Genomic DNA, 21,236 nt, shown 5'->3' with positions numbered 1-21,236 from the left:
CTAATGTCTACTATGGACTTAGGGTAATAATGATGTCACTGTAGGTTCATCCATTGTAACAAATATACCACTCTGGTTCAAAATTGTGAAGTGGAGGGAGGCTGTGCTTGTGTGAGGCAAGGGGCTATATGGAAAATCTCTGTGCCTTTTGCTCAATTTTTCTGTAAATTTCTTTGAAAAATAAGACTGTTTAACAAGGGGGAAATATGGTAAGCAATATTATAAGAGTGTTTACAACAATAAGATAATGTTTACCTTCAATTCTAGAAAGTTATGTACAAACTGCCAAGGAAACATCTTGGTGTGACTAATTCTACTTCACCAAGAAGATACTTTTTGAGGCAAGTCTCCACAGCTGAGTGGAATCTGCCACCCATTGAGGAGGATACAAGATATTAAAAGGCCCCAAAACTGATTATTGAAATACCGTTCCATGTTTAAGAGATCTGAAAAAAAAATCACAGTGGCTGTGCCAAATTGTTAAGAGTTTTCAGGGAAAACTGACCCATTAGGTCCAGAATCACAGTGTCAAGGGCCCGCAATACTTTTAGGGACCCATAAAATGCCTGAATTTTCTTTAACATTTGAAGAAAAGAAAGAGCTCTTAGGTCTATCAAAAAATTTTAATATATAATAATACAATTTTATTTATAATAATGTAGTAGGATATTTTTAAACTATTTCTCTAGTCTTCATTTTATTTATTCTATTTCTAATCCATCACTGCCTAAAAATAGTGAGGTAGTGAAGGATTTAAAGTGATATAAATATGTGAGCAATTTTCCTGATTTAAAGTAACTTGTATCTAGTAATCAGTAAACACCAACATGCTAAATGTGCCTAGAGTTAAGATAAACATCTAAATCAGTTTACATAAATATTTCACTTTACTTAACATGCAGAAAGCTGATAAAAACCCAAGTTTATGTAACTTTCTTCTCTAATGAAAGCAAAGATTATATATTTTTCTGTCGATCACACATGCCCTTAAGTTGTGGTTTGAAAATATTTACAGATTCAAAATGTAAGTGTGACATAAAGAATTTGCCATGTTGTTACAGGTTTTTGGGCTACCTTATGTATCTCAGTGTTCATTGTTTCTAAGTAACTTTCCATACTTGCGTCAGACACAGAATCTCTAGTAGAATCTGTACTTATCCTTATCTTTCAATAGCAAAACCAACATACTACCTCAGAAACTTTCTTTCTCTCTGTCTCCTCTGAGCATTAGGGCTGCAGAGCTTCATTGCTTTTGGCTAAGATATTGTCTCTAAATAAAATGAAAATACTACTTGAAGGGGAAAATACTTAGCCTCAAATTTTGTACTCCTCCTTACAGTGAGGAAAGAATGTAGAGATTGAAGTCATTGGCTGGGGTGGTGGCTCATGCCTGTTAATACCAGCACTTTGGGAAGCCAAGGCAGGCAGATCACCTGAGGTCAGGAGTTTGAGACCAGCCTGCCCAACATGGTGAGACATCATCCCTACTAAAAATACAAAAATTACTAAAGTTTGGTGGCACACGTTTGTAATCCCTGTTACTTAAGAGGCTGAGGCAGGAGGACTGCTTGAACCCAGGAGGCAGAGGTTGCATTGAGCTGAGATTGCACCGCTGCACTCCAGCCTGGGTGATAGAGTGAGACTCCATCTCAAACAAACAAACAAACAAACAAACGAGAGAGAGAGAGAGAGACTGAAAGCATCAGATAACGGACATATTCAGTGTAAAAAAAAAACTGAAAAATATAATAGCAAAGTAAGAGGCTTTAATCTTGTTCAGTTTCTTTCATTGACCCTATGACAATGTTAAACAATGTCTTAATCCATTCAGACCGATGAAAAAAAAATACAATAAATGGAGTAGCTTATAAACAAAACAAATGTATTTCTTATATTTCTGGAGAGAAGGAAATTCAAGATCAAACTGCTGGCAGATTTGGTGGCTGGCAAGGACATGTTTCCTGGTTCATAGATAAAGCCTTCTTACTGTATCCTCCCTACATAGTGAGAGTGACAAACATGCTCCCTCAGGCTTATTTTAAGAGCCTCAGGCTTCTTTTGTTAGCCCTCATGACCTTCTCACCTCCAAAAGGCGCCATTTCTTAATACTATCAAACTGGGGATTAGGTTTCAACAGGCAAATTTTGGGTGGACTTAAAAATTCACACCATAGCATTATAAACCCGTATATACATATGTACATACATGTATGCTATGAACTATGAACATATGTATATAAATATGCATTTATTACATGCATTTTATCATGCATTATGTATATATACAAAAAAACCAAGTCTAATCGCACGAACAATTGCTGTCTGGAATGGGACTGCGCTTCCAATGCTCTGCCACATTATTTAGTAGAAGGCAGTAAGTAACACAAAAGAAAAGATCTTGGAGCCAGCAGAGGTTTGTGTTCTACCCAGACCCCTCCCGATTCTCCACTTTGCATGGTGGTTGTTCTTTTTATTGTTCTTTTTACCACTCATGAACACTCCTATCTAAAGCAGGTACAGATTGTGTCCAAGGCTTGCATTAACCTCAACATCGCCCAATTTTTTGTGTCTCTCCTATCTTGATAACAATTCAAAATCTCATTTGTCTCTGAAAAATCTGTTGGGCAAATCATGCCTGTATCTCAGAGTGTCATCTTTAAAACTGGACCATCAGCATTAAACCTTCCATTGCAGTGGAGGAGACAGAGAGGAGATTTGATTTCTGGGGAAAGCCTCATGTAGACTAGCGGAAAAGAGACACTATTGAGGCTTTACACTTTCCACATCAGAGACATCCTTCAGATTCCCTAAACAACTGTGTGCATTATTAAGCATTGATCCTATACAGTGATCACTGTATTTATCTTCATTCATAGGATTTGAAGTCATTTATGCAAGCCTTAATATCTTTAATGAATAAGTAATGAATTCACATTTATCTAGGGTTGAAATTGAGTTTCTGCAATCTTTTACTGTTTGACAATCATTTATTCTCTGGTAGCTCACTTTTAAAATTTTCTTGGCCCACTCAGCCTCCAGATAGAAAAAAGAAGTCTGAAAAAAGGGTGACTTTTCCTCTCACCTGACAGTGTAAGTGTATGAGAACATTAGAGGAGCAAACAAAATGACATCATTCCCATTTTTTTTTTTTTATCTAGAACGTCTCAAATGTGGCTGATCATTTGAATCATCTATGGCTATTGCTATTAGAGCTGACCCCCAGAATCCCCAAAACAAATACCACCAAAGCTAATGAATTATAACCTCTAGGGGATGAGCCTGGACTTCTGCATTTTGTTGTTTTAATTTTTAACAAGTATTTCCGGTGATTATTTAATCAGGCAAAATTGGGAAACTGATCTAGTCCAAAGGGGGGAAGACTACTTAAACTTCTCACATGTCATAGACAATTTTGAATGTATTGTATACATGTTTTTAACTAACCCAGAGCTAATAAATTCAGTTCTAATTGCATTTCTAACTTTTTAGGGAGTTGGCTATATCTAGGACTATTGATGAAATTCAAAGTACCTGAACCCCATGAGCAAACACATGGGGAAAAAGTGAGCTCTTCTCTTGATGCCCAAGTTTAGACAGTGCCAGAAAGCAGTGATGGACTCCATATATCATGTTCTGTAAAGAGCTCCTTCAGAGAACAAGAGATCACCCTGCACCAAAATTGGACAGAAGACTCATAAGGAATGTGGCATTTGTTGTGCTCCTAGACTCGTTGCTTAATCTATAGCACTTTGGGGAAATTAAAGAATTTTCGTGAAAGGCAAATATTTAAAAATAGCCTGTCTTTGAAAAAGCTGGAGCTGCCTTTGTGAGACACTGAACTGTGCTGATTTAATGTAGCCAGAAGCTTTATGAGGAGAGAAGCAATCCTGGATGGACACCAGGATCACCATACGTTTTTTACTAGGAATTTCTTGGAGCTGTCACCATTATCAGCACAGGATATTCCAAGAAACTACTACCAATAGAAGTGAGATAAACTGCTGAGAGGAGCCCCCTGGGATGCTGAGCAACCACCAACTGCCAAGGGGTGATATCTAGAAACTTCCAATGTGTTGCACCTCTGAGCTGTTGGTGGTAACCTCTGTAGAATGGAGCAGCCATTGGAAGGTGTACCAAAAAATCAGACCACAAGGGTATTCACTTCGTGGTATTATCTAGTCTCATCCATATCATCCCAAGTAATTCTTTTTTTGTTTTTTTGAGATGAAGTCTCTCTCTGTCATCCAGGCTGGAGTGCAGTGGCACAGCCTCAGCTCACTGCAGCCCCCGTCTCCCAGGTTAAAGAGAATCTCCTGCCTCAGCCTCCCGAGCAGCTGGGACTACAGGCACGCACCACCACACCAAGCTAATTTTTGTATTTTTAGCAGAGACGGGGTTTCACCATGTTGGCCAGGCTGGTCTGGAACTCCTGACCTCAGGTAATCCCCCTGCCTCATTCTCCCAAAGTGCATTATAGATCTACCACGCCCAGCCCCAAGTAGTTCTTGATATCCTGGAGAAAATTAGATTCAAGATAAACCTTACATACTACATATATTCAACCATACATCCATTTTCATTCATCGAATATGTATAGATCCCTTAGTAAATATTGCTAGATCATTTTCTGGGTGCTGGAAAGAGTGGCATGAAGTAAGTGGATGGCTGCCTTTATTTATTTTTTTAACCAAAGTTGGGCTTCTTCCAGACAATTGTAGCAGGGTGGAGAGTGATTGTAAGTATGGACTATGTACCCTGAGTGGACAAGGAAAAAGGTATGAACCATGGGTGTAAAACATGATTAGGAAAAAAAAAAAAAAAAAAAAAAAAACCACAGTTTTAGGAGCAATAACCTGAAGGCCTTGCAGAACTAGATAGAGATGAATGGGGGAAGGTGGTGGTCAGTGAGTGAGATCCTTGAAATCGAGGTCTGGAAGTTACAAATTATTGTGATGACCACGGATATGACCACAGTTGAGGGAGGTGGAATGTAGAATGAAGAATTTACAGAAACTAAGGAAGTCAAGGAATAAAAACACCAAGTCCTGGATATATTGTTCATGTGGGTACTACATAGGCTTTAATTAAGCAACTTGAGTAGGTCTGAAGTTACTGGAACTCTTGTTTACAGTCCTGAACTGGGTCTCAAATACCTGAATTCCTAATAATGGATATGGAAACAAACACACATCTAGAAACCATAAGCAACAATCTAGAAAGTGTTATAAGGTTAGTAAATATACCTGTTAGAAATGTACAAATCCCTGCCTATTTCAATGTATTTTACCTATCTAAAGAAGCACCTGCAATTCTGACCATTGAGCTTCTTCTTCAGATAAAGACATTATCTCCCACAGGCTTGCTTTTTAGATTGGTGCAAAAGTAACTGTGGTTTTCCCATTACCGTTAGTAGCAAAACCCCAATTACTTTTGCACCAACCTATGCAAAGTAAATATATCTAGCATAAGAAGCAAATGGTAGGATAACAACATCTACAGAACATCAACCCATGGCAGTTTAATTAATTAACTGGTTGTCACCGCCTAGTCTGGAGCAAAACTCTAGAAAATGAGGCAACTGGAAAACAATGAGGAGAAGGCAAGGAAGGCTATGTAGGAATGACAGCTTAGCCAGGGAGCCCTGGTTTCCCTAATACAGAATAGCAGAAATCTCTGGGAAACAGCAAAGTGTAATTGGGAATACATGGCTCATGTGTAAAATGGAGATAATATTTCTTTTGGGACATGAAGCTTAAATAAAATAGTGCATGTCAAATATCTGGTGCTCATTAGATGGTCCATATATATCAGCCTTCTTCCTCACCTGCTCTTCTTAAATAGAATATATATTTGTATTTCAAGATGATTTTACCTACAGCAATACACACACAAATATTACTCTGAAAGCTACAGACAAAAGAAATCATATCTTCCCATTTCTGTGCACCTTTTCTTGAACCATTTATTTGACTGGGTATTTAGAGTTAAATTAATTAGTCCTTTGGCTTCCTTATGAAAGCTATCCTGTTTTCAAATAAGATGTTTTTCAACAGCATATTGAATGAAAGAAGCCTTACCTGAATGAGAAAATTAGTGCAGGATTCCGTTTATACAAAGTTCTAAAACAGGCTAAACTCATTTTTGATGAAAAAAATATCAGAACAGATGCTTCTTTTGGAATAGGAGTGGAGATGTGTGGAAAAGAGCATGAGAGAACTATCCAGATGATGGTAATGTGACAGCAATGTTCTATAGCTTGACAGGGGTTAGAGTTGCAAAACTCAGTCAATACACATTTCAGATTTGTCCATTTCATATATAAATCAAAAGAAAAACTATAAACAAATGTTGACCTATAATTAGTCATATACATACTAAAGTATTTGGGAGAAAACTGATGTGGGTAAATTACTTTTTTGTGCTTTCAAAAAACAAGATAAATTGATGAATGTGTAGAAGGATATATAAATACGTAATAAAACACTTAAAATAAAAATCCATTTTTAAAATCTAGGTGGTGGCTATACAGGTTTCTACTGGAAAATTCTTTCAATTTTCAATGTTTAACTGAAACATTTTCATAATAAAATACTAGAAAAAATGAGATATTTTCTCACTCATCTTTTCCTGGTTCATATTCCAACTCTTGATGAAAATGTTGACATTCTTTATAGTTCTTACCAATGAACATTTAAAAAATGGCTACATCCAAGGGTGAACCAAATGCGTTTTCATCAATAGAGAAACATATGTTCAGCCCTTAGGTAGTGCCTGTGGAAAACATTTAATATTGTGGGGCTTCTTGTCACTTCTCAATAGTTGTCAGATTGTCAACTCCACATCCCAGGTGCTCAGCAAACTGTAATTTCCAGAGCTGTCTGGCAGAGGGCATATAGATCTATCCAGCTGACCTCACATAAATATTATAGAAATCTGTCTTCCATGAAAAGGGAGAAAAAACTAAAAGGATCTGAAATTGCCAATATTTTAGTTGCTCAGGTGTTCAGGTTTCATGGCTCCCTCAAATGCAACACATTTTTACAAATATAGAAACTCTTTCTCCCTGACCTAGCTTATGCACTAAGGAGCCTTGGGTTTCAAATATTCAAAATATTTCAGGTGATAATCTCAGTTCCCAAAAGATATTTTTAATAGAGCCACTCTAACTTTTAAAGATCAAAGAGGAAGGAAATGACATGAGACACCATTATGGAATTTATCATTCCTTCCTCCTTGAAATAATATTCACACTACCTTTCTTATTTCTCATCCTTATTCCTCCTTGTCTCTTATTTCTGGGGTGCTCCTAGTCTCAGTTTAGGGGCCTCTTCCTTTTCCTATTTGCATTCACACTTAAGCTGATCATAGTTACCTAGTTTCATAACATTTTAAATATCATCTATGTGCTCATGATCAATATATATCATTTAATCCCAAACCTCTCCTCTGATTTCCAGTCATGTATGCTCAACTGTCTACTCAGTATGTCCAGTTGCACGTCTATTAGGCACTGACAACTTAATGTGTTGAAAACTAAGCTCTTAGCTTCCCCCAAGATCTGATTCTCCTAAAGTTTACTCCTTATTTACATAACAGCAATTCCAACCTTGCACGTGCTCTGACAACAGCTTTCGGAGTCATCTTTAGCTCCTTTCACTCTTGCACAGACCGCATCTGATCTGTCAACCCATCCTCACAACTTCGCCCTCTAAATATACATTGTGTCCAAGCCCTTCTCACACCCTCCATTGCTCCTTGGTCCGAGCCACCATGATTTTCCAGGTGAACCACTATAGCCTCCTAGACTAATCTCCCTGCTTCTGCCCTTACTCCCCTTCCATCTATTTATTCACAATCTAACAACCAGAATGCCCTTGTTAAATATGAATGGAAATAGCTCACTCCTCTGCTCAAAATAATCTAGTAGGTTCCCTTTTCATGCAAAATAAGATCCAAAATCATCAAAAGCGTCTACAAGGTTCCACACAATTTGGTCCCCCATCTCCATCTAATCTCCTATGACCCTTCTCCTCTCACTCAGCTCCAGTTATACAGGACTTGCTACTGAGATTCCACCTCTGTGCCTTCACTGCACACCAGCTATTTCTTCTTGGAACGCCCCTCATTCACAAAGCTTGTTCTCTCACGTTCATCAGACCTCTGCTCAAATGTCAGTATAGCAGTTAGCTCTTCCCTAACTATACTGCTTAAAATTACGTGAAGCTACCCCTTCCCACAACACTCCCTACCTTCTCTCTTTGCTTTATTTTTCTCTGTAACACTCATCACCATCTAACATATTAGGTATGTATGTATGTTTTGCCTTCATAGCCATATTAAAGTACATGGTCGATGAGGTCAGGAATTTTTGTCTATTAATTTCTGATCCCTAGACCTTAGAAAAGTAGGCACACAACATATATTTTTAAATACATGAATGAATTGAGAACTTAACTTCAGAAATATATCATTTAAGTTCATCAAGAATAATTAAGAAATTAAGAATAACATAGAAGACCACAAATATCTCTATTTCAGCCTAGTCAGATCTATTACAACAACCTCATTGGGTCCCACCCTACCCTGAATGAGTCAGGAAAAAGGATACTCACATTAAGTCTTTAATGTATATCTTTCTTTATCTTCTTTTTATATCATTGACAGCAGCTTGTCTTATTTATCTACCCAAGGAAAGATCTAGCTTCTATTTCCCTTGATTCTAATCTCAAGTGGTCATATGCAACTCTGAATTCTCCAGGTAATGTATTTGATTTTGTCACTGTCTTAAACTGACTTAACCCAATTTGATGGTCAGAACCTTCAGTAAATATTATTAGCCTTCAGTGGCTGTACTTCACAGCAATATGCTGCACTCTCATGTCATTGCTGTAAGATGGTGTTTGACAATGAAAGCAAGTCTTATGCAAAATAATCACACTAAATTAGTAACAGCACTAATCTAAAGCCCTTTATTAGCAAATAGCCACAGCGCTGCAGCCTATTTACAGTTCAGAAAAGGTCTTCTTCATTGTTCTCTGATGTAAGTAACACCTTCTATGAAGGCTGGTTCAAAATGGGCACCACCAAGTTCTTTAGGCAAGCTGAGCAAGCTGTTTAGTTAAGTGGGGAAGGAAATAGGGTCCTTCCAGAAGCGGAAATGTACAGCACCACACACCACACCAAATGTACATCATGCCACCTGTCTTTAACTTTTAAAGACAGGTGGCATGATCTTTTAGGAGTTAAACAACAAATCAACTGCTCTCAGATGAATACTGTGCAAAACAAGTTCTTGACCTCAAGGACTGAACTAACAGAATAGAGTAAGGACTGTTGAACTTGCTGGGTTTTGCGCAGTATTCGAGAGCAGTAGATCTGTTGCTTAACTCCTAAAAGATCATGCCACCTGTCTTTAAACATAATTCTATAAATCAACAAAATAGACTACATTTTTAATACAGATTATGGATAATTTTTCCATATATTTGCACATCATAGTATTTACCTAGAATATTTTAAATGAGTCAGCACAACACAACACTCAGGACAGATGTATTTCAAGATTTAATCAAGCTTGATACAATGTCACCATTTAAATTATTTCTTCTAAATATTTAACTCTCACAACTTGATTTATACCAAAGGCACCCAAAAGTGTACTTGTCACCATAAGGTGAATTTTGATAAAGGATGAAGATTAAGGTAAAAGCATGGACATAGAGACATTTTAGAATCGAAGAAAATCTAAAGACTATCCTCTTCAGACCATTTTAATTATAGCTGAGGAAATAGACCAAAGATGTTAAGAAATTTGTCTTAACTCACAAAATGACTCAAGGAAGAATAAGGTCCACAATCCAGTGCAGTAATTCTAAGTCTCCAATTAACTTTCTCTAAAATCCTATTAGAACTTGATATGTTTTCAGAAGTACTGGGAAAATCCCTCAGTCAGTCCAAAAATAAATCTATTCATTCTACTTCTCATTAATTTATTTTTGAACAGTCACACATCCATTTCACCTTAAAGACCTGCAAAATGCCTGCCTCTGTGTTATACAGTTGATCAAGCATATTAAAATAAAGAAAGAGCCCACTCATTACTAAAGAAGGACAATAAGTACTCCCTGGAAAGTGAACGTTCCATATCACTTACTCAGTGCTAAGATTTTCTTTCCTTTATTTTCCACACTTATGAACACTTAGGGAAATGGAGGAAAACCAACCATTCCATTAGTATGCAAACACCAGCATAGCCAGGGTGTAAATTTACCTTCAGATACTTTGATGGGCAGGGACTGCAAATAAGCCGCAGACTAAATTTGGCCTCAGAAATTTCTTTGCCGGACCAGCACAATATCAAAAAATGTAAAAAGTGAATGCACTCATTTTCTATTGACTTGTACTGGTTATTTCAGTTATTTGTCTTACCAACAGGCCCTTGCAGGCATTTGAGTATGTGGCTTCTGTGGGCCACATAGCAATGATTAATATGTACCTAGAATGATGGATTAGAATCTAAACCCCTCCAAGGGCTATTGTTGTTACCTTGAGCAAGTTCTTAACCTCTCGCTGGCCTGGTTTCCTCACTGATAATATGGGGAGGATGACAAAAGTACCTAACTCATTGTATTGCTGACGACACATGAGATAAAGCACTAAGAGTGTTCTTGGCTACGCTAATATCTCTTGGGCTTTTACTTTGTGCCCAGCATGGTATTAAGCAATTTATATGCATTGTCTCATTTATGAGGTATATATTGTCTCCATTATGCACATAAGGAAACTGAGTCTTAAAATTCATATTACGGTAGTTCCCCCTTATCTGAAGGGAATATGCACCAAGATCCCCAGTGGATGCATGAAACAACAGATAGGACTAAACCCTATATATATCTTTTCCTATACATACATATCTAAGATAAAGTTTAATTTATAAATTAGGCACAGCAAGAGGTTAACAATAAATAATAATAGAACAATTATAACAATGTACTACAATAAAAGTTACACGAATGTGTTCTGTTTCTCTCTTACTCTCTATGTCTTTCTCTCTTAAAATATCTTATTGTACTACCCCCATCCTTCTTCTTAGGATGATATAAGATGATATATTGCCTATGTGATGAGAGGAAGTGAAGTGAATGACAGGCATTGTGACATAGCATTAGGCTACTATTGACCTTCTGTATTCCTGAATCAGTGTAACCATCCTTTGCTTGCAGTAAATGGCTTGGCATCACTTGTTTCAGGGAATCCTTTGCTAAGGTTTCCATAAAGGCTCGATGCTTTCTGGTGCAACACGTTGCCATCAATTGAGATATTTTTGTGTTCATGTCTTCTACCCACAAATATAATCCCTTTTTCATCTTAACTACTTATTGCTTACTTTGGCCACAAGTTTTGCAGTTTGAGATGTGACAGCAAAACTAGCACAAATTTCTTTTCGTTCTTCACAATATTATTGATAGACGATTTGTTCTTATTATAGATCTTAGCAACTTCAGCATGTAACTTTTCTTTCTTTATTGAGAACTCACCTTTGTACTTAAAGGAACACTTTACTGCTTCTCCTTGGCATATCCGATTTGCCAGCATCACCACTCTTGCACTTTGGAACCATTATTAAGTAAAATAAGGGTTACTTTAACACAAGCACTGTGATACTATACAAGTCCATCTGATAACCCAGAGGACTACCAAGTGACTGACAGGAAGGTTGCATCTATGGTATGGATATACTGGACGAAGGAATGATTTTTGTCCTGGGTAAGACAGAGCAAGATAGTATGAGATTTCATCATAATACTCAGAATGGAATGTAATTTAAAACTTAGAAAATGTTTCTTTATAGAATTTTCTAGTTAATATTTTAGGACCATGTTGATGGCAGGTAACTGAAACCATGGAAAGCTAAACCTCAGATAAAAGGATGACTACACTATTTTACCAAAGATTCTATAATTAATAAATAGTGGAATGAGGATTTGAGTGAAAGCAATCTGACATCACAACCCAATTCTTAGTCAGCACTGTGTGCTGAACACTGAGTTAATCTCACTTAGCAACACACTTCCATGCCACTATATCCCTTCTATATTTACCAAACATTTGGATTTGATTTTGTAATATTTCTCTCTGATATGCAATAGCTGCATTCTTATATGAGTCAAACGGCAAATCTATTATTTTTCTCTCACCCTTTGCTCCATTTACAACAGCTGATGACCAATAACCATTCATTTGACTCTCAAAAGTCATCATTTTTTTTTCTGCACAATTTCTGTCTTCAAGAACTACTTGGGGCTGGGCACAGTGGTTCACACCTGTAATTCCAGCATTTTGGGATACCAAAACATGAGGAACACCTGAGGTCAGGAGTTCCAGACCAGCCTGGCCAACATGGTAAAAACTCATCTCTACCAAAAATATAAAAATTAGCTGGGCGTGGTGGCATGTGCCTGTAATCCCAGCTACTCAAAAGACTGAGGCAGGAGAATTGCTTCAACCTGGGAGGTGGAGGCTGCGGTGAACTGAGATAGTGCCACTGCACTCCAGCCTGGGCAACAGAGCAAGACTCTGTCTCCAAAAAAAAAAAAAAAAAAAAAAAAAAAAAAAAAAAAAAAACTGCTTGGATAATGGGAAAATATGTGCATTTTCTTGCATTCAGGTGTAAGGAACACATGAAGGCACACTATTTTCATTAATTTTCATTATGGTCTTCAGATTTATAAAGGTTTGGTCCATAGAACATATCAACTAGCTCTTTTGCAAGTCACCTAAATAAAGATACAAGGAACTAATCATACTGGATCATACAGAATTTGAGCCCAATAGCAGAACAAAAATCTTGCTAAGAAAAAATTTTATTAGGCAAAAGTCTGAAATTTTGTTCAATAGCAGCAACACTGAGGGTGTGCAGGAAATTTTGAAACAAGATGAATATTATAACCTGAACAAGCTCTAAAATTTATCAACTCGTACTTCATAATGCTTTATGAAGTTTTTTTCTAGCTCATAGATTCTATTATCTAATTATTAAAAGAATTTAAAGTTATCTTTGTCATCTTCAAATTTTTAAAAGAATCTTATATTAAACAAATTAAATGTTTACCAAGGCTTATAGCTGTGTAATAACTATCTATTTGAAAGGAAAAAATTTTATATTTTATTCATAAACTCGATCATTTATAAATCTGAGCTTCTCACATTGTGGTTCTTTCCAAGGCTGGAGAAGAGTGGTTTCCATCTAATTTATAATTGTGGAACTTGCCTCATAATGTATCTTTTGCTTTCCAATGGCAACTTCAGAGTTTTCTTGCTAGAATCCATCTGTAAGGCTTATTTCATCATCTTCTTTGCTTGTAGATTATGGACTGGCATGTCATAAACCCAACTTGAAGTAGAAATTCTTACTGTATTACAAAATAGCTCTTCACGTGATTTTTGTTTTTTCCAGCACCTGGGTTCCTAGGCATTTTCTGGGAACCAAAAAGATGGCAGAGAGATCTCTCTTCCACATATAAAATATGTTGGACTTGGTTTCTCACAGACATGAAAGATAACCCAAAGACAAAACAAAGGAAGGTGTACAGCAGATGTTTCATGCTTTCTAAGTTAGGAAATGTCTAATCCTTCAGACTAGGAAAATGAGAGCAAAACGATAGAATCACAGAGCAAAACAGCAAAGGCACCTCAAGGGATTATCTGGGGGCTTGCCTTTCAGGTAACCAAAACAGTTCTCTTGAAACCTTAACCATCCTGCTTAAGGTTATACGGGCAGTACAGCCAAGGAAAATTTGACCCTGCATCCCAGGCTGTTAACACAGAATTCTTTTCACTCTCCACACTGTGCCCAGTTGACAGATTTGACATAGCTTTAGCACATGGTCTTTTCAAAGTGATATAAATTAATCTCTTGTAGTAGTACCTATGTGAGTAACATCATCATATCCTTGACTCAGGCACTTTTTCTGTCTTTAATTGGCAATAAGTTCCAACTGTTTATGGACGCTTATAAGAAACATCATCCAATTGCTGCTTCAGAAAATAGCATATACTTAAAGTATATTTTGTTAATAAAACATTTGTGAAATTGCCGACATTTAAAAAATAATTTTAGAGCATTTGGGAGACAAAACACCATGATTTATGTGGAAAGGCTTTCAAAGCCCATGAAGTTCCTTAAATAGCTATGAGACCTCCTACTGTTTATATTTTATTTGTGATCTTGTAGACAGATTCGTTGCTTCACTTCAGCCTTGTTGTTATTTGTGTTGACAACAATGTACAGGCTATATAAACTGAAATCTACCTCCCCAGCAAAATATATATTGGAGGTATGTACTTATAAAATTTTTCAATGTATACTTTAATTTTCATCAAGGGTTTTTATTATTGTTATTATCATTGTTTGGGGGGACTTTGTAACTAGTAACAGATTACACATAAAAAACCAAAGAAACCAAGAATTTAAATAATGAAAGAGATTTTTATATTTTCTAAAATGAAGTCTTTTACTGTTAGACAAAGTACCTTGGGCCAGGTTTGTACATTTTTTGCTTTGTTCTTTTATGTGTATTATTTATTTTTTAGATATAACCTAAGTTGCTTCTTTATTTTTAAAATCTGTAGGCTATAAAAGTTTCCATTTAGGTTTACTTTTTTATTGAGCATGTAAAATTTATGCCATCTACTTTAATTTTCTATATAGAAGCATATTCATGAAAGAATTTCCTGTATATTATTTGTTGCTTTAAATATTTCTCCTATTTATCTTAGCTTTTGATATATTGTTAATATTTGACTCAAAATATTTGGTATTCTGCTTTGACCTTGCTCTTTATGAGTTCAAATATGTGATTATTCTATTTTTGTAAGTATGTTTTACATTATCCAAAATAAAATGCAATTATAATGATAAAAGTATTGAACTTTCACTTCAATTTGATAGTCAAAATCTCTCTTGTGACATCTGAATACATTTGAACAAATAAAGGTAAAAAATACCCGCCTATACCCAACAATAACCTCCCATACTTTATAGGAAAATGAAGCATTCAAGCCTTGGAGTCAAGAAACATGTGCTCCAGTCATTGTCGGGGTTTTATACTATTATAACATTTTTTCTGAAAATCTCAAAACCACTCGTGATTTCCATTTTTTTAATCTATTAGATGTTGATGATAATACCTCTGCTATCCCCTTACCGAATTTGTAAATGTAATTATTAAGTACCTCTTATATTCCTAATATGTACCTGATGCTGCCTTTTTTTTTTTTTTTTTGAGACAGAGTCTCGCTTTGTCACCCAGGCTGGAGTGCAGTGGCGCGATCTCGGCTCACTGCAAGCTCCGCCTCCCGGGTTCACGCCATTCTCCTGCCTCAGCCTCCCGAGTAGCTGGGACTACAGGCGCCTGCCACCACGCCTGGCTAATTTTTTGTATTTTTAGTAGAGATGGGGTTTCATCGTGTTAGCCAGGATGGTCTCGATCTCCTGACCTCGTGATCCGCCCACCTTTTAATCTTCATCTGAATGTATATTAATCACAAGCAGGTTTTCTTATCTCTAGATCATAGAGGAAGAAACAAAGGTTCAGAGAAGTTAAATAGTCGTATTTTTAAGTGGCAGAATTGGAGTTTACCTCAACTGCCTAATGACATGCCCTCATCTAGTGTATAAGTTGAAGGAATAGAAAATACAAGTGCTTTTCAGTTTTACTTCTTTTTAATTTAATCTATATGTTATCAAAAAATAAAGTCTCCTGAATATTGATAAGAATTTTCCAAAAGTATTCCTCATATGTTGAAATACATTGGCCCATATTTTAACATCAGTAAGCATTTCTTATACAGTTTGATGTTCTTACATTTCAAAGCACAAGATTATGATCTTTTGATTTCAAAAGATGAAATTCTGCCATGCATTCTGTTGATTATTTCCTTTGCCATGCAGAAACTTTCTAGTATGATGTAGTCCTGCTTGCTTATTTTGGTTGTGTTGTCTGTGCTTTTGGTGTCATATCTATGACATTATTGCCAAGACCAATGTCACAGAGCATTTCTCTGGTTTTCCTTGTAGAGGTTTTACATTTAAGTCTTCAATCTATTTTGAGTTAGTTTTTGTGTATGGTGTAAGATAAGAATCAAATTTCATTCTTTTGCGTGTGGATATCCAGTTTTCCTAACACCATTTGTTGAAGACACTATTCTTTCTCCATTGTGTATTCTTGGCATCCTTGTTGAAGATCAGTTCACCATATAAACGTGGGTTTATTTCTGCACTCTTTATCCTGTTCCATTGGTCTATATGTCCATCTCTATGCTAGTATCATAATGTTTTGATAACTATAGACTTCTATTATAGTTTGAAATCAGGAAGTATAATTCCTTCAGGTTTGTCCTTGCTTCTCAAGCTTGATTTAGCTATTTGCAAAATAATCAAGAGATTGAAAAAGCAACCTACAGAATGGGAGAAAATATTTGAAAACTGTGTATCCGATAAGGGGTTAATCTTTAAAATATATAAGAAATTCCCATAATATCAATAATAAAGTTAATAACTCAATTAAAAGTGAGTTAAGACATATATAGACATTTTTCTAAAGGCATACAAATGGCCAAGAGACAAATGAAAAACACCATTAGTTATCATGGAAATGCAAATTGAGACACAATGAGATATTACTTCACACGTCAGAATGGCTATTATCAAAAAAAGAGAAAAAAAGTGTTGACAAGAATGTACAAAAATTAGAATCCTTGGACACCGTTGGTGGGAATATAAAATACTGCAGCCACTGTGGAAAATAATATGGATGTTTCTCAAAAAAATTAAAAATAGAACTACCATATGATCTGGCAATCTTACTTATTTGCATCTATCTAAAAGTATTAAAACCAAGATCTTAATTGATCTTGCAGCAGTATTTATTGCAGCAGTATTTACCATAGCCAAGATGTATAAACAACTGTACATGGATAAATTGATAAAGAAAATGTGGTATATACACATAAGGAAATACTATTTAGTCTTACAAAAAGAGTTCTGAAATAATAACAGCATGATGAACCTTGAGGACATGCTAAGTGAAATAAGCTTGCCACAGAAGGACAAACACTGCATGATTCCACTTACGGGAATTATCATATATAGTCAAATTCATAGAATCAAAGTGTGGAATGGTAGTTGCCAAGGGCTAGAGGAAGGGGAAATGAGGCCTTACTAATTAATGGGCACAAAGTTTTAGTTAAGCAAGATAAATAAGCTCTAGAGATCTGCTGTAGATCATTGTACCTATTGTCAACAATAGTGTATCGTGAACTTAACTTCTTGGAGAGTAGATCTTATGATAAATGTTCTTACCACAATGAAATAAAATTTTAAAAGAAAGAGAAAATGCAATATAATCTTTCTGTGCCCCAAAAGAAAATAATTCTACACAACAATCAAGTGGGCAAAGCAAAAAACAGGTCTTCCCAAAGAAGAACTTCTCCTCAATATCTATTCATTATTTACTAAACATCTACTTAATACCTACGATTTGCAATGCATTCTGGAGCTACATAAAATATGGTCATAAAATATAAAATTTGGAAATTGAAATGTTCTGTGGGGATCATTTAGCACAATTGTTTCATTCAGCAAATGAAAAACTTATTTTATTTTATTTTTGAGATGGAGTTTCGCTCTTGTTGCCCAGGCTGGAGTGCAATGGTGCATCTCGGCTCAAAGCAATCTCTGCCTCCAGGGTTCAAGTGATTCTCCTGTCTCAGCCTCCTGAGTAGCTGGGATTACAGGCGCATGCCACTATGCCCAACTAATTTTTTGGTATTTTTAGTAGAGACGGGGTTTCACCATGTTGGCCAGGCTGGTCTCGAACTCCTGACCTCAAGTGATTCACCTACCTCGGCCTCCCAAAGTGCTGGGATTGCAGGCATGAGCCACCATGCCTGGCCGAAAAACTTATTTGAAAAAACAGGCATTCAAAGTTACCTATGCTCTAAGTCTCTTGCATCTAGATCAATAGTGCTGCCACAGCAGTTTTCAAAACATTTGTTGCTTAACACTTCTTTATAACATATAATGCCAGCAGGCCATCACACCACACATTCAATTTAGAGGTAAAAAATGCTATCCCAGCCAGATGATTTTGCATGCATGAATGTAACAGAGAGGTATTTTCAGACACTCAAGAATAGAATGAACATTGTTATTCCTTTTTTTTTTTTGAGACAGAGTCTTGCTCTGTTGCCCAGGCTAAAGTGCAGTGGTGCGATCTTGGCTCACTGCAAGCTCCGCCTCCCGGGTTCACGCCATTCTCCTGCCTTAGCCTCCCGAGTAGCTGGGACTACAGGCACCTGCCACCACGCCCGGCTAATTTTTTGTATTTTTAGTAGAGATGGGGTTTCACCGTGTTAGCCAGGATGGTCTCGATCTCCTGACCTCGTGATCCACCCGCCTCAGCCTCCCAAAGCGCTGGGATTACAGACGTGAACCACCGCACCCGGCCTGAACATTTTTCTTGAAACATAACTTGCTTGATGCAAGTACGTTATAATACTAGTAAATCTAAGAATATGCAAATGACCACTCTACTTTTATATTTTTTAAAAGACTAGTGGTAATCAAATAATAAAAGCAAAAATAAATAAAAATCTAAAAGTAGAATGGTTTTATATATAAATCACTTGTGATTTATATCTTTAAAAGACTAATAGTAATAAAATAATGAAGGCAGAAATAAATAAAAATTTAAATCATGGGTGCTTTCAATTCCCCGTGCTTCACAAGGAGACATGCTCTTTATTGAAACACACTAATTACACATTGCTGAGTTGATCTCATACACTAGCCCTGTGCATCAGGAATTCACCCCGTGGGCTACGCATCCGGATGGAAACTACTTTAAATGTTCACCAAGCCTAGTGTCATGTTCTTATCAAATGTCACAAAACACATGACATAATATCCACAAATCATGAGGTGTCCTCTTATTGCCAAAGATACATAGGAAATAAAATTAATTTTTGGTCAAATGGAAAAGCTTCTTTCACAGACTTATTGCTGCAATATCAAACTTCTGTTAAAAAGATAAACTATTATCTGGGAAAAGTTTTCATGTTATTTGAAAGTTAAATTAAAATCTTTAAAAATGGAAGATAACCATCACAATTTACTTTTGTTTTCCCTTTGAGTTTGTTTTTGTAACTTAAGCATTTAAAGATGGCATCCAACAAATTAGAACTCACTTTGAAAAACACACTTTTGTTCCTTTATTTTTAGCATTTTACTTATTGCCCATCAAGTTCCGCTTCCACTATGCTTTATATTTACATATATATGCCTCTATTTGAGCAAGGCAATTTCATTCCTTGAAATGCAGAACTCCATGTATTAGATAGCTTCCTTTTTAAAGAAATGAGAAATTCTGGAATAATTGAATTGCTTCTTAAAACTTAAAAAATTTGTTACTGACAATGCCCAGATCAGATCAAATTCTCTTGCTTACATATTAATATTCTACCTGTTCAAGGACTGATCTAAAATTTCCGCTCAATTTTAAATCTTCCTTTTTGCAGAAAATTTTATTTGGATCATTATCTTTGTCTTATCTTTATCAAAGATTCTGACTGTCTTGGGGAATTGGAAAGTTTAAGTATAATTTTCAGGAAAAAAAATCATGTCTCTCACACAAATACAAAATGATCACATGTAAAAAAAATTTATTTAACTCATAATTGATGGAGAGCAGTAAGATGTTATGACTGGTTCAAAGTGTGTTTTAGAAGCTTGAGTATTTATGGAGTGGTGAGATTCCTGGGTTAGATACAAAATTACCACATGCCCCACAAAGCCATAAATGTTTGGGCTGACTATCTAGACAATCCTTGGGTAGTCTTCACTCCCACGAGACATTTAAATACATGCTACTCACCGTTTTGTTTAGGTTCATCTTTGACATAATTTTTCTGTCGGGGTAATTTAAAAACTATGCAACTATCATCAAGATTCAAGAACAGATTTTTTTTAATATGGTGAAAAATGTGTAGTTTTCTCACTGAAATCAATGCTATGCATATGTAGCTCAGATTCCCCATCCTTTTCAGCAATTCCTCTCAGAATCTATACAAATATGAAGAGCAAATGGAAAAAAGGTAGTTATTAGATTTCACAGGAATGTTATTTGAAATTAACTTTGAAGTATATGTAACTGATAAATCACAGATTCCCTTTAAAATATTAAGAAGAAAAACAGACAAGTAGTGAACGGGTTTGTGTCTGTGAAGAGGAAGGAATAGTTCCTTCAGAAAGTCCACAGGAAGAGTAGCAGTCAGAACTAAATATGAATACTTCAGACGGGGATTAAGTTTCCTTAAAGGCCATGAGATAGTTGAAGACTATATATAATCATTTGTACTTCTCTGATAAAACTCAATTCCAAGAAAACTTAGACATAATTGCTCCCACATTTGAAATTTGTGTAATGAAATGCTGATTGAAATTCAATGACTTTCAAAAGTCTGATTTTTTCCCATGTCAGTTTCTTTGAAGATGTATTGATGTTGAGAAAATGATTCAACGCTTTGAATGCAATTCAACATAGTATATGCAATTTTCAGTTCATTGAAGCAGAATGGAGCTCAAATATGTGGATTGGTATTTATATCTATAGGGAGGGGAATGTCTTTCCTTCTCTTTTAGGTTCTGATGTACAAAGCATTTTGATGACTTAGATACATTTCTTTTAATCAACTTTGAAGACAAATCAGAAATATTTGCTAAAATTATTGGAAACTTTTTTTTAACCTAGTTCTGAAAAAGAACTTGACTCTTGAATGGACATTCCCATTGCAGTAAAGAATACCAGTATTACTTGGGGAAAATGTGGAAACTAGATTTTCACACAACCACTCCTAATCATTTTAAATATATACAAAAATATGTATCTGGAAATATAAGAGAGAGTTGTTATTACCAGGAAAAGCAGTCTAGAAGAAAACCCTAATTTTCTTTTTTTTGTAATCTCACAAAAACATTCTAATGAGTGTTTGGACAGGGGAGACAAGAATAATATACCATAAAACCTCATTGAAAATCCCAGCCCCATCGCTGCCCTTGCCACATTAGAACTCTGATTATCTCACAGCCACATCCCACCCCTGAAACTCTCCAAAGCCCTCATCTACACCGGCTGCTTTCCTGTTTGTTTCTTCTCCAAGCTTCCTGGATCTTGGTTT

At 36.0% G+C, this 21,236-nt stretch overlaps 1 long non-coding RNA gene across 1 annotated transcript in view; it reads right to left on the bottom strand.

Annotated features, from left to right (window-relative positions):
• Window positions 1–21,236, bottom strand: part of LOC129019066 (uncharacterized) — a 333,700-nt gene that overhangs the window by 110,338 nt on the left and 202,126 nt on the right. The window contains exon 5 of the long non-coding RNA XR_008495495.2: window positions 19,934–20,121. This is a non-coding gene — a long non-coding RNA (uncharacterized LOC129019066). The remainder of the gene's footprint in view (window positions 1–19,933; window positions 20,122–21,236) is intronic.

Source organism: Pongo pygmaeus, chromosome 17 (assembly GCF_028885625.2).
Source record: "Pongo pygmaeus isolate AG05252 chromosome 17, NHGRI_mPonPyg2-v2.0_pri, whole genome shotgun sequence".
NCBI lineage: Eukaryota > Metazoa > Chordata > Mammalia > Primates > Hominidae > Pongo > Pongo pygmaeus.
This window is presented reverse-complemented; position numbering and strand designations above follow the sequence as displayed.